We start from the raw sequence: 18,382 nt of genomic DNA on the forward strand, positions 1-18,382 counted from the left end.
TGATGAAAGACACACAACAACCAGTCATCTCGAGGCAGAGAAAATCCCTGACCCCGCCGGGAATCGAACCCGGGACCCCGTGCCCGGGAAGTGAGAACGCTACCGCAAGACCACGAGCCGCGGACTCTGGTCAGGTGAATACAAGATTATAAATACAAAATCTAATAGGTGTAATGAAGGAGCAGGTTTAATAATGAATAGGAAAAGTAGGAATGCGGGTAAGGTACTACAAAACAGCTTAGCGAACGCATTATTGTGGCCAAGATAGATATGAAGCCCACACCTACAATAGTAGTACAACTTTATATGCCAGCTACCTCCGCAGATGACGAAGAGGTTGATGAAATGTATGATGAGATAAAAGAAATTATTCAGATAGTGAAGAGAGACAAAAATTTAATAGTCATGGATGACTTGAACTCGATGGTAGGAAAAGGAAGAGAAGGAAACGTAGTAGGTGAATATGGTATGGGAGTAAGGAATGAAAGAGGAAGCCGCCTGGTAGAATTTTGCACAGAGCATAATTTAATCATAGCTAACACTTGGTTCAAGAATCATATAAGGAGGTTGTATACATGGAAGTTGCCTGGAGATACTGGAAGGTCTCAGATAGACTTATATAATGGTAAGACGGAGAATCAGGAGCCAGGTTTTAAATTGTAAGACATTTCCAGGGGCAGATGTGGACTCTGACCACTTCTATTGGTTATGAACTGTAGATTAAAACTGAAGAAACTGCAAAAAGGTGGGAATTTAAGGAGATGGGACCTGGATAAACTGATATAACCAGAGGTTGTAGAGAGATTCATGGAGAGCATTAGGGAACGATTGACAAGAATGGGGGAAAGAAAAACAGTAGAAGAAGAATGGGTAACTTGAGAGATGAAATAGTGAAGATAGCAGAGGATCAAGTAGGTAAAAAGATGAGGGCTACTAGAAATACTTGGGCAAGAGAAGAGATATTGAATTTAATTGATGAAAGGAGAAAATATAAAAATGCAGTAAATGAAGTTGGCAAAAAGGAATACAAACGTCTCAAAAATGAGATCGACAGGAAGTGCAAAATGGCTAAGCAGGGATGGCTAGAGGACAAATGTAAGGATGTAGAGGTGCATATCACTAGGGGTAAGATAGATACTGCCTACAGGAAAATCAAAAAGACCTTTGGAGAAAAGAGAACCACTTGTATGAATATCAAGAGCTCAGATAGTAACCCAGTTCTAAGCAAAGAAGGGAAAGCAGAAAGGTGGTAGGAGTATATAGAGGGTCTATACAAGGGCGATGTTCTTGAGGACAATATTATAGAAATGGAAGAGAATGTAGATAAAGATGAAATAGGAGATGTGATACTGCGTGAAGAGTTTGACAGAGCACTGAAAGACCTAAGTCGAAACAAGGCCCTGGGAGTAGACAACATTCCATTAGAACTACTGATAGCCTTGGGTGAGCCAGCCCTGACAAAACTCTGCCGTCTGGTGAGCAACATGTATGAGACAGGTGAAATAACCTCAGACTTGAAGAAGAATATAATAATTCCAATCCCAAAGAAAGCAGGTGTTGACAGATGTGAAAATTACCGAACTATCAGTTTAATAAACCATGGCTGCAAAATACTAACACAGATTCTTTACAGATGAATGGAAAAATTGGTAGAAGCCGACCTCATGGAAGATCATTTTGGATTCCATAGAAATGTTGGACACGTGAGGAAATACTGACCCTATGACTTAACTTAGAAAATAGATTAAGGAAAGGGCAAGCCTACGTTTCTTGCATTTGTAGACCTAGAGAAAGCTTTTGACAGATTTGACTGGAATACTGTCTTCCAAATTCTAAAGATGGCAGGGGTAAAATACAGGGAGCAAAAGGCTATTTACAATATGTACAGAAACCAGATGGCAGTTAAGAGAGTCGAGGGGCATGAAAAGGAAGCAGTGGTTGGGAAGAGAGTGAGACAGGGTTGTAGCCTATCCCCAATGTTATTCAATCTGTATATTGAGCAAGCAGTAAAGGAAACAAAAAAAAAATTTTGGAGTAGGAATTAAAATCCATGAAGAAGAAATAAAAACTTTGAGGTTCGCCGATGACATTGTAATTCTGTCAGACACAGCAAAGGAGTTGGAAGAGCAGTTGAACGGAATGGACACTTGTCTTGAAAGGAGGATATAAGATGAACATCAACAAAAGCAAAAGGAGGATAATGGAATGTAGTCGAATTAAATCGGGTGATGCTTTGGGAATTAGATTAAGAAATGAGACACTTAAATGAGTTTTCTTAAAGAAGTAAATGAGTTTTGCTATTTGGGGAGCAAAATAACCGATGATGGTCGAAGTAGAGAGGATATAAAATGTAGACTAGCAATGGCAAGGAAAGCGTTTCTGAAGAAGAGAAGTTTGTTAACATTGAGTATAGATTTAAGTGTCAGGAAGTCTTTTCTGAAAGTATTTGTATGGAGTGTAGCAATGTATGGAAGTGAAATGTGGACGATAAATAGTTTAGACAAGAAGAGAGTAGAAACTTTCGAAATGTGGTGCTACAGTAGAATGCTGAAGATTAGATGGGTAGATCACATAACTAATGAGGAGGTATTGAATAGAATTGGGAGAGAAGAGAAATTTGTGGCACAACTTGACTAGAAGAAGGGATCGGTTGGTAGGCCATATTCTGAGGCATCAAGGGATCACCAATTTAGCATTGGAGACCAACGTGGAGGGTAAAAATCGTAGCGGGAGATTGAGAGATGAATATACTAAACAGATTCAGAAGGATGTAGGTTGCACTAGGTACTGGGAGATGAAGAAGCTTGCACAGGATAGAGTAGCATGGAGAGCTGCATCAAAGCAGTCCCTGGACTGAAGACCACTGCAACAACAACTTGTTCATTCAGTGTTTCATAGCAATTAAATAGTGACTTCCAACAGATTTCAAGCACGATTTCAAACCTTTTCTAAAGTTTTTCTTGGTTACATTCTTACTGTCAAATATTTAACACATTAACTCATTTGAAACTGCTTTATAAATGAAAGTTTGATTCTTTGAAGAATGTGGGATTAACTGGTTGTGATATGATGAACTATATTAAACATAGAGGTTTGATTTTTGCTCATAAGCGGCATTTGAGTTGTGCACATCCTGCGATGACGACTCAGTGTGTACATGGCCTCAGGCCCAGGTTAGGCCATGGTGGATGTGCCAGCTTCTGGCTAGCAGTTGTGTTGTGCAAAGTTTTTTTTGTAAGTTTAATTCAGTAAATCTTTGACAACTTTCATGTTATTTAATGTATAAAGCAGATTGCATATCAAAATTCGAATGAGCATATGTGACATCAGTTCCGCCGCTAGCACACTCAGTGGCTTCTATATATATTGTTTGTGTTTGTGAATCTACAGTGCGAACCATAATATGAGGGTTGTCCAGAAAGTAATGCACCACATTTTTTCCTTCAACAGTTCTTTATTGAACATAATGAGAATTTCACACATAAAAGAATGGTGTTTTATCTGCACACCCTATTTTTTCACATAATCTCCATCCCGTTCTGTGATCTTCCTCCCGCGTGAAACAAGGGTGTGTATTTCCTGTCAGTACCAATCCTTGTCCTGGTACTGGAGCCAGTGCTTCATTGTGGGAATCACCACCTCATAGCCCCCAAAATGTCTTCCACAAATGGCATCCATTAATGGTGAATGACAACATCAGTTCACTGCAACATGTCAGATGTTACACCTGTGGAGGGTCTGCTCAACCGCTGCAAATTATGGAGCTCCGCCAAACTGCCATCTGATGACCTCACCCTCTGTACCCAGTGACTAACTGTACTTCTGTCGACAGCAGATGCTCCATAGACTTTGCACAAGTGTTTGTGAATACTCCCCACTGTTCTTTCGCTGCAGTGAGAAATTCAATGATGGCAAGTTGCTTGTAATGTACATCACCTACAGATGCCATCTTGAAACTGTCCTGCAGCTACACTATTTGTCGTAAGTGATGGAAACTTGGCACGTCCATTCAGGAGACTTCAAATAATACGTATGTAATGTTTCACATTCGTAACATTGTTTTCAGCTGAGAAAAAAAAGCAGTGTATTATTTTCTCGGTAACCCTCATAGGTACAGTGAAGAAAATTAGATGGCAGCAACTCAATTCTGCCAGTATTTAGATATAAATTACAATCAATACATGTAAAAAGATACAGCATGGAAAATTTTTTTCTGAGTTTAATACAGTAAATTTTTGACAACTTTCATGTTATTTAGTGTGTAAAGGAGTTCACGTACTCAAACTGTAGCTCTCGGTGACGTGCTCCGATTGAGATGCTCACATGATTTGTAACACAATAAATTAAGTTGTGAGATGCACTTTAATTGAAATTCAATTGAAAATTACTATAAAATCAGATACAAGTCAAATACATATCCAGCGAGGCATTATGCAGTGGTGGACATTGTTACCTGCTATATTTAATGTTCAGTTTCTAAGGCTTATATTTGTTTTTACTAATTGTTTATAAAAATGCGTAGTTTCACCCACAACATGAGAACTGTCATAGATAACATAGTTCTCAATATTGCAATAGAAAGAAGAATAAAAAAGAAAGTGCGGCCATATTAATAAGTGTTGTGATATTTGATGACACAGAGTATATGAAATGATTTTAAGCACTGCAGTGAAGTTTGTAATTGTTTAACTTTGAATTTTTGGGCAAATTATTGCACATTAAATTGAGTGTAAGGTATCAGATTAGAGTTTTAACACATAGCTAAAGAGGCAATCATAATTTAAATGTCATTAATGTATCAAAAGCTCTAAATTAGACTAGTGGAACTACAACCGTATTAAGTGACGTAGATGTGGGATTTTCTGTGTAGGGGTGAACCAAAACCATAAAGGGACAGCTGCCATCTTGCAATAGGACTGTGTTCTGGGTGATTTGGTTCAGGCAACATCTGGACTATTATGAATAGCGTCCCAGCAGTGTACATTTTGAGAGAGAGAAATTTTTTGGACTGTCAGTCACAACAATTTCAACAGAATAAAGAACAGCTATACACAACCTGGAAACAAGTTCTGTCCTAATCACCCTGCCCATTGACAAAGGTTTCCACATGGAAGTTATGAACTGTAATGACTGCCTGGTGGAAGGTCTCTGCCAATTAACTGGCTCCTCAACTTATAAACCCTGCCATAGTGATCCCACCCCACAAGTACAGCACAACCTCCTGTCCATGCTTAAAGCCTCAGGCACTTCCCAGAATCTCATCACTGAATCCATTTCTCTCTTCACTCCTATGACATGCACATTGTATATGCTCCCCAAAAACCACAAAACCAACAATCCTGGATGCCCCATTGTAGCTGGTTACTGTGCCCACACTGAAAGAATTTTGGCCCCCATTGACCAATACCCTCAACTAATTGCCTGAAATCCAGCCTTCCACATCAAAGATACCAACCACTTCCTTAACTGACTCTCCACCATCCTCATCCATCCTCATCCCTTTACCTCCTGGATCCCTACTTGTCACTGTTGTTGCCACTTCCCCATAAATCAACACCCCTTTTGCCCATGGTCTTGCCACTATTGAACACCACCTTTCCTAATTTCCTATTGACTCCATACAATCTACCTCACTCCTCATACAGCATCATAACACACAACTACTTCTTCATTGAAGGGAACGTATACAAAGAAATCTGCTGCACAGCCGAGGGCACCCACATGGTATCCTCGTATGCCGTCCTTTTGTGGGCTGTCTAGAGAAAACTTTCCTAGCCTCCCAAAATGCCAAACACGTAGTCTGATTCAGAGTCATTGGTGATATCATCATGATGTGAACTTAAGACCAAGCCACCCTATCCTCATTCATGCACAATTTCAACACCTTCTCTCCCATCTGCTTCACTTGGTCCTCCTCAACCCAGCATGGCACCTTCATGGACATTGATCACCTCCATCAACTACTCTGTCCACATTAAACCCACCAACTACTAATAGCACCTGCATTTCTACAGCTGTCGCCCCTTCCACACCAAAAAATCCCTTCCACACAGCCTAGCCACCCAGAGACAGCTTATCGCCAGTGACAGGAACTTCCTTACGCAATATGCTGAAGGTCTCACCAATATCTTCTCAGATAGGCACTGTCCTCCATACCTAGTCTGGAAACAGATCTCCTTTCCCATTTTCCCACACACCCCCAATCTTCCCACCACCCTTGACAACCAGCTACAAAGGAGTGCTCCCTTCATCATACAGTACCACACTGGAGTGGAACAATTGAACCACATCCTCCATGAGTGCTTTGAATCTCTGTCATCGTGCTCTGATGTGAGGGACATCCTACGTCCTCTCCACATCCTACCCAAAATCCTTCCCACCCCTCCTAAAATGGTGTTCCATTGCCTCCATACCTCCACAGCATCCTAGTTCATCCCTATGCCCCTCCTAATCTGAACCCCTTGCCACAGGGACCATATCCCTGCGGAAGAACCAGGTGTAAGACCTGCCTGACCAGCTCACCAGCACTTCTTATTCCAATCCTGTCTCAGGCTAATCTTACCTCATCAGAGGCTGGACCATCTTTGAAAGCAACCATGTCATAATATACCACATCTGCTGCAATCATTGCACAGCTTTTTGTATTGGTATGACAACCATCCTGCTGTCCACCAGGATGAATGGCCACCACCAAACTGTGGCCATGAGCATGGTAGACCACCCTGTGGCATAACATGCAGCTGAACATGATGGGATCTATCCTTAAAACACATTCCTTGCTCCTGAAATTATCCCACCCTCAACTTACAGTAACTTACTGTCCTCACACCACACACCCAACACTTCCCATTCCTTTATCCTGTAACTTCACCCCTATTCACATCCCCTCACCCTCATTGTGTGCCATGCTGTGCCAACAGACCTGCCTAATTTTCCCACATCCCTGTTCCTCTCCTTTTCTGATCCACTCCACTCCCTCCCCCTTTACCACGAATCTCCCTGCTCCACAGCCTCCCGACTCTGTGTCTGGCTGTCTTGTCCTGCATTTCCTCGCCTCTGTTTAGTCCTAAACAGTTGCAGTTTTTTAGTTATCATAATTTGCCCCTGTATACAGCCTAGTAGTTATTTATGCGACTGATTAGTAACATCAGGGGTATGTGCAGAATTCTGTTGATTGGACTCTGTCTTGAATGAGCTTACGAGAGCAACATGTTGACTTCTCACTACATTAGTGATCAATGACTTTAAGCTGCTGGTGCCATAGTTCAATGCTTTGGGCTATAGGAGGTGCTGTGCCATTCTTTTGAAGAAATCACTCTTCTCAGTTTCAGTTGAATTGCCCCTGTTGAAACGGACCTTTTGTTTCTATGTTTTGTTCCTGTGTTATCCACATCCCAACTCAATAGACATTGAATAATGAATAAATGAGCTAGTGAGTCAATTGTACTGGTTAGACTCACACCAGCAATCGGACTGTGGAATGTGGACAATGGACCGGTAACGTGCAGATAAATGTGTGTGTTCTTTTTAGCAAGTAATATGTTTTTAATCACATATAAATTACAGAAGTCCATCATTTTAATCCCTCAGGGGGCTCATTATTCGTTTGCTGGGTACGGGCTTGGCGACCCCGGGGTCCTCGAGCTGTGGAATGGTGTGCGCCACCAGTCTGCTGATACCATAAGCTCTGGGCATGCTTCAGCGACCACCGTGTGGCGCAACGGTGGAACATTGTGTGTCGTAGGGACGGGGATCTTGGCTTGATTGCCTGGATCACGAGGACAGTACATACCTCTATAAAAAAAACCTTCAATCTTAAGGTGTGCTGTGCGCCGATAAGGTGCATGGCTGTTGAGGTGGAACAGTAGCTAGCGGGCAACCTCTGGGGAACCTGCTGCACCTCAGTTGTACAAGGCTTATCCAGGCATGCGGGGCTCTGTCTGGATGGACATAAGTTTCCCTAGCTGCTCGTGGGACGACCATGGATACCACGAATTCTTCCTCTTTTCCTCCTTCTAATTTTTCGCTGGCCAGTGGGATGGGTGGACTGCTGGTAGGCACTACTGCCCAATCCAACAAGAGGGCTAGGTTAGCCAGCCCTCCTGACTCAGGCGTCAGCAAACGTGCAGCAGTTCAGAGTAACAGAGCACATACTGACAACCAGAATGTGTTTTTAATTATAAAGAGGAAAGAGGGTTCCTTTGAAAAGGTTTTGCCATTCTGTATCCAAAAGGGTCTAGAAGGAATAGCTGGAACTTTAAAATCAGTGAAGTGTTTACGGAATAGGACACTGCTTGTTGAAACATCAACTGCTCAGCAAGCAGTTAACCTTCAAACAGCTAAAAGCTTGGGAGAATACACATTCAATACAGAGCTTCACAGCACCCTGAACTCCAGTAAGGGTGTTGTTACCTGTAGGGATCTCGTTGACATTCCTGTAGAAGAATTAAAGAGTGAGTGGGCTCAGGAGGGAATTGTTGACGTTCAGAACATCATGAAAAGGGTGGATGGGAGCCTGGTGAAATCTGACTCCTTCATTCTTACTTTCAATACCCCCAAACTCCCAGAACACGTCAAGGCAGGATTTCTTCGACTAAACGTCCGGTCGTATGTCCCAAACCCAATGCGCTGTTTTAAATGCCAGCGTTTTGGGCATAAAACTCTAGGGTGTAAAGAAGAAGCGATGTGTGGCAACTGCAGTAAGGCTACCCATGACGGAATTGACTGTTCGTCGCCTGTCCGATGTATAAACTGTTCTGAAAGCCACCCTGTTTGGAGTAGGGACTGTAGAATCTTCCTAGAGGAATGTAAAATACAAGAAATAAAAACAACTAAGTGTATCCCCTACAGTGAAGCCAAAAAGATCTTTAAGGCCATGCAGCCACCCACATTCGTTACGTCTTTTGCTTCCATTGTTCAGATGCCGCATCCAAAAGTCAATGCTTCTACACAGACGGAGGTTGTTAGTGTTGGCACGGACACCTACACGTGTCAGTGCACTTGCAAGGCAGCAAGTGTATCAGAGCCTGTAGCCCCTCCTCGAACAGCAGAGAAAGGTACAGTAGCTAACATTGAAGAGCCCCAGGCATCTCCAATTGCTGAGGCTGTTCCAAAGCCCAGCATAGTCATAAACACCCCAGCTCCAGTTCCAGCAAAGCCCCGTAAACAAAGGAAAGCACACGTCAAGCAGCACCAACAGATTAAATCGGCTGGTAAACCCTTGGATCATGTTAATGTGGTCCCACTAGCTGCTTCATCAGACTCTTCCTCAGAGCTGATGGAGTCTGAGAATATGGGGCAATCATCTCGCCCCAAGACTGAGCCTCCACTCGCTGCAGTCTCCCCACCTCGGCAGAAAGAGAAGCAGAAAATACAACCACCGTGATGGCTCCCATATTGCAATGGAACCTGCAAGGGTTCAGGACACATGTGGAGGAACTACGTGTATTCATTCAGGATAGACCTATGTGTGTATGTCTGCAAGAGACAAATTTCAGTGAAACATACACCCCTGAGCTACGTGGTTATGTCCTACACAAAAAGGACGACCTGAGTGGACAGAGAGGTCGAGGAGGAGTAGGTATCTTCGTCAACACCGACTACCACTCCTCGCCTCTCTCCCTCACGACGAATTTACAGGCAGTTGCAATATTAGTACATGTGCGTCATATGCTAACAGTATGTTCGCTTTACCTGCCCCCACATGATGTGCTTGACGAAGAGGCTCTCAGTGATCTTCTTACACAGCTCCCCCACCCCTTCATCCTCTGTGGTGATTTTAATGCACACAATATGCTTTGGGGTTCTGTGAGTACTTGCCCCAGGGGTAGAGCAATCGAGAGGCTTCTTCTGTCTTCCAGTGCCTATTTGCTAAATACAGGTCAAAGCACGCATTTTTGCATTGCAACTGGGTCGTTCTCTGCCACTGATCTATCGCTTTGCTCTCCAGCCATCGCCCACACTGCTGCATGGGAAGTGGTTGATGACTTACACAGCAGCGATCACTTCCCCATCTGGATTCACCTGCCACATGCAGTGGAACCGGAAAGGAAACTGCCTCGATGGGTGCTCGGTAGAGCCAACTGGGCACTGTATAGTCAAGTGATCCACTGCGCCAGTGAAGTGTCCATCCCACAGTCCATGGGACAACCGAAGCGGCAGCCTGTCCCTTGGTGGAGCGACGAATGCCGCTCTGCAGTCAGGGCTAGGCGGGCAGCTCTGCGTAGGTTCAAATGCCGGCCAACTGTAGAGAACCTTGCAGCCTTTCGGGTGGCGAGGGCAAAGTGTCGTCGGATTATGCGAGAGAGCAAGAAGAGGTCGTGGCATCAGTTCCTGAACACCATTAATCGTTCTACACGTAGTTCCATTGTATGGGAGACCATCAGGAGGATTTCTGGGAGAGGTGGGAAGTGCCCTATGGCTGCTATAATGTGGAATGGTACTCTCCAAACGACCCCAAAAGATATTGCCCAGTCTATGGCGGCTCATTTTGCAGCTATTACTGCAACCGCCAGTCAGAATCCAGCTTTCCAGCCCCACAGAGTGGCTGCTGAGAGGAGCAGTTTTGACTTCCGCTCACCCAATACAGAAGAGTACAACTGCCCATTTTCCATGTGGGAACTGGATTCTGCATTGTGTGGGGCTCATGATACATCCCCTGGTCAGGATAGAATCCACTATAGCATGCTGCGGCACCTCACAGGGAGAAATAAAAAAATCCTCCTGCGACTTTTTAATCTTGTTTGGATGTCCGGTCACTTCCCCGACTCGTGGCGTGAAGCAATTTTAATTCCTCTTTTAAAACCTGGGAAAGACTGCACGTGCCCGGGTAGTTACTGTAGTGTTGCCCTCACTAGCTGCGTGGGAAAGACCTTGGAGCGGATGGTCAACCGCCGCCTTGTCTGGATGTTAGAATTCAGACAACTCCTTAGTTGCTTTCAGTGTGGGTTCAGGAGGTATCGCTCCACCTTTGATAACCTGGCCCTCCTGGAGGCGGCTATACAACAGGCTTTCCTGCGCCAGTATCACCTCTTGGGAATAGTTTTTGACATTGAAAAGTCATACGACACTACTTGGAGGCATCTTATCATCAGGCAGCTCCACGAATGGGGTTTTCGTGGATGTCTTCCCAATTTTATTCGGTCCTTCCTGTCGCCACGTTATTTTCGGTACCAAGTTGGAGACGTACTGTCTAGTCGCTTTGAACAATAGAACGGTGTCCCTCAAGGTAGTGTTTTAAGTGTGACGCTGTTTGCTATTGCTATTAATAGTATTACGTCTGTTGTGAAAAGTCCTGTGCAGTGTTTCTTGTTTGTGGACAATTTCTCTGTATTTTGCTCTTCTTCAAGCCTTGCAACGACGACTTGTCAGTTGCAACTCACTCTGCGACGTTTGGATGAATGGGCACAGAAGAGCGGTTTTAAGTTTTCAACTGATAAGTCGGTGTGTGTTCTTTTTAACCGTTCTCGTTCCATTTTTGACTTGCCTGAGTTGAGGATGAGGAACACCGTTCTGAATTTTAAAGACACAGTGAAGTTTCTGGGCCTCACTTTTGATTCTAAGCTTACGTGGTTGCCACACATTAAGGAACTGAAAAAACGGTCTCTTAAGGCGCTGTCTATTTTAAAATGTCTTAGTCACCACACATGGGGAGCAGACAGGACTTGTCTGTTCCGGTTTTACAGAGCCTTCGTGCGGTCCCGGACTGATTATGGATGCACGGTGTATGGGTCTGCAAGACGAACTTATTTGAAGCTGTTGGATGTGGTGCGCCATTAGGGGATTCGGTTGGCCACTGGGGCATTCAGAACGAGCCCCATACCGAGCCTCTGTGCAGAGGCAGGTGAACCGCCACTTCACCTCCGGCAGCATGTACTAATGGTGCGCCAGGCCTATCAAACATTATCCACACCATACACACCTGCATATCACACTGTTTCTCGGCCTCCACTGGAAAGGCTTTTTCGCAACCGGCAACGAGCAACAAGGCCCTATGGGATTCGTGCAAAGGATTGCATTTTAGAGATGGGTGTAGCCAGTTTTAATGTTTCACGTCAAGGTTGCAGCAGATATCCACCTTGGCTCCTCCAGCGGCCCACACTGATTTTAGATTTGGCAAATTTTAAGAAAGACAGTACATCATATTTTACTTTCAAATCTTTGTTTTTTCACATTTTAGATAGGCATCATGATTTTACAGTAGTCTACACTGATGGATCCCAACAGGGGGATTTTCTTGGCTGCTCAGTAGTGTTCCCTGAACGTGTCATCAGGATTTGCCTTCCACAGGAATACACTTTTTTCCGCAGAACTTCACGCGATCCTGAAGGCATTAGAGCAGATATGGTGTACTCAGGGCAAACACTTCCTAATTTGCTCTGACTCACTGAGCACATTACATTCACTGCAGAACCTGTACCCAGCGGAGAAGTTGGAACAGCTGATTTACGACCAACTGTACATCCTCCAATGACAGGGCAAGCAAGTGTCCTTTTGCTGGGTGCCAGGGCATGTGGGCATACGGGGAAATGAACAAGCTGATGAAGCTGCCAAGGACGCCTGCAGATTACCGGAGGTGACACAATGTTCTATTCCTTTTCAAGGTGTCGTTTCTGTGCTGCGGCGGAAGTGTATGCAATTGTGGGAGGAGGAATGGCTGGCGGTGAGGGAAAATAAGCTGCGGTTGGTGAAACCCACCATCCAGCTGTGGTGTTTCTCCTGCCGGTCACCTAGGCGTGATGAAGTGACCCTTACACATCTTTGCATAGGGCACTGTCCTCTTACGCATGCCTTCTTACTACGGTGAGAGGAACCCCCACTGTGTGATGCCTGTGGCGTACGAATCACTGTATGCCACATTTTAGTTGAGTGTGATTTATATCGTTCTGTCAGGGCGGAAGTTAATGTTTGTGGGGATCTGCCCTCGATTTTAGCCGATGACGAGGTGAGTGTCAAGAAAGTTTTAAGGTACTGTGATGTTTCTGGGCTTCAGCCTAAAATTTTAGGTTGGAATTTTTAGTGTGTTGCCGATGGCTGACCACTCCTTTTTATTCTTGTAATAGGCCAGTTCCAAACATGTGCTATGTGTTTCATTTTAACCCCTTCCCCTACGTTCTCTTGCAGTTCTACTCTTTATGTGCTGCTTTCCACTTTGCTACTGTTGACGTGCACACTGCCTATGTAGACTGTCACCTTTAATTTTAGTCCTATTTTTGCACTTGCTGCATTTTAGTTACACTCGTCCGTTGTTGTTTCCGTTCGGGCGCTAAAGACTACACTGTTGAGCGCCCATAACACCATATCCATCCATCCATCATTTTAAATTCAGATTTCATTTTGTTTCCTGAGTCTCATTTTAGATAAGTTGAATTGGCTGATGCACCTGAGAGATGCATTAACACTCAAAATTTTGGTGATGCACCTGTAACAAGACATAGGGATCAGACCAAACTTATTTGTTTCAGTTTTATAGAGTCTTTGTACAGTCACGGATTGATTACAGTTGCACAGTGTTGGACCTGCCAGGATATCTTACCTGAAGATGCAATCCACCATGCTTAAATTGGTTTTAAGACAGTATCCAACTCCCATCCTCTTTGTGGAGTTCACTGAACTCCCTCTTTATGAGCGCCCCACAAACCAAACATCATCATCATCATCCCTCTTTACAGCAGGTAGAAAATACTGTGTGAAAGGCCTGTAAAATGTAAAATCACTAAAATTGCTAGCTCATCTTACCATTGTTGCTGTACCTCACCCCCCTCCCTGCTGTCCTTCCACCTTTTTAGGGGCAAAATATTTTGATAGTCGTCATATAAGGTGAGGAAACCCTTTGGAATTTGTTAGAGTTTACTTCAAGAGTTGTCCTTTAGAGATGCCTTTAGGTATTTATGGTTGGAGCAAAAAGCTGTCTTGGATCCCTTCACAAGTGTAAACTGATTTTAGCCCCAACATGTTTTAAAAATGAAAGCACCCTGAGTGTGCTTTTAAATTGTCAGTGTACAATATTTGGATTAGCACTGCAATTTGGTAAGGTATACATAAAAGGATCCAAGCAGGGAAACACTCTTGACTGCTCCTTAGTTTTCCATGGACATACCCTCACTGTTTACTGTCCAGAACCATTTCCAGTGAACATTAAGAGATGTAAATAATCCTTAAGGTACTAGAAGCAGATGAGACATTATAGTAGTAATAACTTCCTTGTCCAGATTCAGTCAGTGCTCTACAATCAATCCAATTGATGTGACAAACATTACAAAAAATATCCAAATGATCCATACCATTTTTCTCTTTTTACTAACACCAGATAAGGCTGCAGCATTCTGGATGCAAGAAAACTATCATGCTCATCACTGATATAACCACAGTCCACTTGTAAGCTTTAAGGTCACTGTTGAATCAAAAGGTCGTGCACTGATGAGTTACTGGGAGTGGAAAACATGCTGCTATCAGTGAAACCAATTGTCTGTCTCTGCCATTCTTCCATTCAGTCAGAGAGAAATGAAGAAAATTGCTTACAAAACATTTGTCGAGCCCTTCATAGAACACTACTCAAGTGTGTGGGCCTGGGCCTGTACCAAATAGGACTAACCAGGGATGTGGAACATAAACAGAGAAGGGCAGCAGAAACGGTAACAGATTTCCTTTACCCATGGGAGAGAGTCACAGACATGCTGAAGGAACTGAACTGGCAAACACTGGAAGACAGATGCAAATCATCCTTTGAAAGCGTACTCACAAAGTTTTAAGAACCAAGTTGGAGTATACAAAGGGCTTGATCCCCGTGGTCTCAGTCACTCCTGTTTCTGACACAACAAACATAAAACAGATTTAGGTGATGAATCTAGTAATATAAATCCTCTGTATGTATCAGTCGCATAGGGCTCACAAGGACAGGATTAGATTAATTGCAGCACACATAGATGTTTAAACAACCATTATTCTTGCACTGCATGCAAGAATGGAACAGGAAGAAGCCCGAACAACTGGTGCAATGGGAAGTAGCCTCTGTCATGCACTTCAGTTACTTACAGAGTATGGATGAAGATATACAAGTAACAGTGGCACTGATATGTCTCCATGTAGCACTTCTTTTTCTCTTACTCATTGCTTTCTTAATTAATTGAAGAACTCATAATTATTTTGGTGGTGCCTGTGACATCTCTACTTACATCTACATACATACATATATACTCCGCAAGCCACCGTATGGTGCGTGACAATTAGTTGTTTCCTTTCCAGTTCCATTTGCAGATAGAGCTAGGGAAAAATGACTGTCTATATGCCTTCATATGAGCCCTAAATTTCTCGTATCTTATCTTTGTGGTCCCTATGTGAAATATATGTTGGCAGCAGTAGGATCGTTCTGCAGTCAGCTTCAAATGCCAGTTCTCTAAACTTCCTCCATAGTGTTCTTTGAAATGAATGTCTTCTTCCCTCCAGGGATTTCCACTTGAGCTCCGAAAGCCTATCTGTAATGCTTGTATGCTGATTGAACCTACTGGTAACAAATCTAGCAGCTCGTCTCTGAATTGTTTCGATGTCTTCTTTCAATCTAACCTGGTGCGGATACCAAATACTTGAGCAGTACTCAAGACTAGGTCACATGGGTGTCTTATATGCAGTCTTCTTTACAGATGAACTACACTTTCCTAAAATTCTCCCAATAAACGGAAGTCGACGATTCGCCTTCCCACCACAATCCTCACATGCTTGTTCCATTTCATATTGCTTCGCAACGTTATGCCAAGGAGACTGTGTCATGCATAACACTACTGACACTGTATTTGCACATTAAGGGTTTGTTTTTCCTACATTAAGGGTTTGTTTTTTCTACATTAAGAGCAAGCTGCGATTCATCACACCAACTAGAAATTTTATCTAGGTCATCTTTTATCAACCTACAGACACTTATCTTCAACACCTTCCTGTACATTACAGCATCATCAGCGAACAGTAGCTGCCACCCTGCTTGCCAGATGATTTATGATATAGAAAATAGCAACAGTTCTATAACATTTCCCTGGGGCACTCCTAATGTTACCCGTCTCTAATGAACACTTGCCATCAAGGACAAAATACTGTATTCTATTACTTAAGGAGTCTTTGAGCCAGGCACATATCTGGGAGCCTATTCCATATTCACGTACTTTCATTAACAGTCTGCTGTGGAATACCATGTAGAATCTTTTTCGGAAATCTAGAAATATGGAATCTGCCTGTTGTCCTTCATCCACATTTTAATGGCATGTGTGTGAGATTCTATTGGCAGGCCAGCAGTCAATCTAAGTGGAGACTTTTGTTATGTTTTAACTGATGATAGGATGAGTCTGATATGTGATTGAAAATTTTGTGAATTCTTGGAACTTCAGCCTCAGCTTCTAGGCTGTTGGTGTTAGTGTGTTGCAGAATGCCTGGCTGAGATATTTTTAGTTTAATGGCAGACAACCATACCCACCTTATACAGTATTTTATTCTCTTAACAACCTTTGTTTTTAACAGTGCAGGAAAAGACAGATTGCTTCTTGTGACTTCTGAAATTTTCCCGGCGTATTTCTTCTTCTAATAATTTCCGGGTATGCAGCCGGATCCCGTCGACATTCTGCCACGATATTTCGGCCCAGATTGCTTCTTATTGTAAAGAAGACACATCAAATTGCAGACAGACACAATTAAGATATTCACATACAGCTTTCATCCACAGCCTTCATCAGTAAAGGACACACACACACACACACACACACACACACACACACACACACACACACACACATACATACACGTGCAAGCACACCTCACGCACACATTACCGCCAGCTCCAGCATCTTGGACCGGAATGCAACATCATGTGGGATGCAAGCAACAATCTGGAGGGGATGGGGAAGGGGAAGGAATAGTAGTTTATGGGTGGGCAGAAAGATAATTGCTGTCTGGTGGAGTGTGCAGGGACTAGGCTGATAATATACACAGTGTCAGGAGGTTGTGGGGCAGGGAGGTGGGGAAAAAAGGAGCAAAGAAGGAGAGGAGTGGGGAAAGACAGGCAGATGCGTTGGCAGGGGGCTGCAAGTAAACAGGGTGAGAGATGGGAGTGAGGAGGAGATGATAGGACAGAGAGGGTGGAAACTGCTGGGTGGAGGGTGTGGGGAGTGTATGTTACTGTAGGTTGAGGCTGGGATCATTATGGGAGCAGAGAATGTGTTGTAAGGATAACTCCCATTTGCACAATTCAGAAAAGGTGTTATTGTAGGGGACCCCTCTTCTTTTTTCCCCACTTCCAGCTCCGCAACCTCCTGGTACTGGACCTGTTGTCAGTCTAGCTGCTGCACACTCCCCCAGGCAGTAATAGTCTCTCTCCCCAACCATACCCTACTATCCCTTCCCCTTCCCCTGCCCCCCTACCCCTTCCCCACACCCTCCAGATTGCTGCTTGCATCTCATGTGAGCATCAAACACGTTCCTGTAACCTTTGCATATGTTTTCTCCTGCTGCCATTTGATGAGTAGATCTCTTATGTATTCAGTATCTTTTATGTGTCCTTCACCCCTCTTTCTCACCCTCCCTCCTACCTTCCCCTCCCCCCATCCTTCCCCTACCCCCTTCCTTCCCCTTCAACTCTTCTGCCAGAAGAAGGATCCACTGGCTCCGAAAACTTGCATAAGATAGCCCTTTGTGTGTGAGCGTGCGCACTGCTGCCACCGCTTGGTGAGGAGATTTTTTTTAATCTATCCAATTACATTATATTAACAAACATGCTTAGGTAGAGACAAAAGAATTACTTCTGTTCACCTTTAATTTGGTTTTCTTGTACCTTTTATCACAAGTGTAGATGCTTTCTTGTGGAGGATTCATGATTTATACAGTTGTATAATTTGGGTCACATGCAGATACTCTTGATAATCTATTCATTTCTGATAGCTGACAACTACTTGTGATACCACCTATCATTAGACTGAATGGTATATTATTATTCTTTATTTTGCAAAATGTTTGATTGATGCAATTTGCATCTGCCTTTGTCCACCATTTTGGTGTGGTTGGATAGTCTTTTCTGATACCAAAATTGATAAAGGAGTGACACATTAGGGTTAGTTGATTCCATACTTGGTCCAGTCCATGTCTCCCCTCTTTTTTGTAGCCAGTTATGTTATGTACAGGTTTTAGCTACATACTCAGTAATTTTTATTGAAGCTATCAGCATTTATGCACAATTCTCTTGTGATATTTTCAGTTTAACTGTGTGTTTTTGATTGCATTTGTTGTTCATGCCAAAAATGATTTGCTCTGTAAGAAAGTACGTGTTTTTATTATAAGTGGATAAATGAGTATAGTAACTCCATAAAATAAATTATATACAATGATACTGAATTACAGATTTAAGAAT

The 18,382-nt window shown here is 43.3% G+C and overlaps 1 protein-coding gene across 2 annotated transcripts in view; it reads left to right on the forward strand.

Annotated features, from left to right (window-relative positions):
- LOC126100625 (DNA-directed RNA polymerase III subunit RPC2) overlaps nucleotides 1-18,382 on the forward strand; it is a 178,484-nt gene that overhangs the window by 49,479 nt on the left and 110,623 nt on the right. The window lies entirely within an intron of this gene.

Source organism: Schistocerca cancellata, chromosome 9, assembly GCF_023864275.1.
Source record: "Schistocerca cancellata isolate TAMUIC-IGC-003103 chromosome 9, iqSchCanc2.1, whole genome shotgun sequence".
NCBI lineage: Eukaryota > Metazoa > Arthropoda > Insecta > Orthoptera > Acrididae > Schistocerca > Schistocerca cancellata.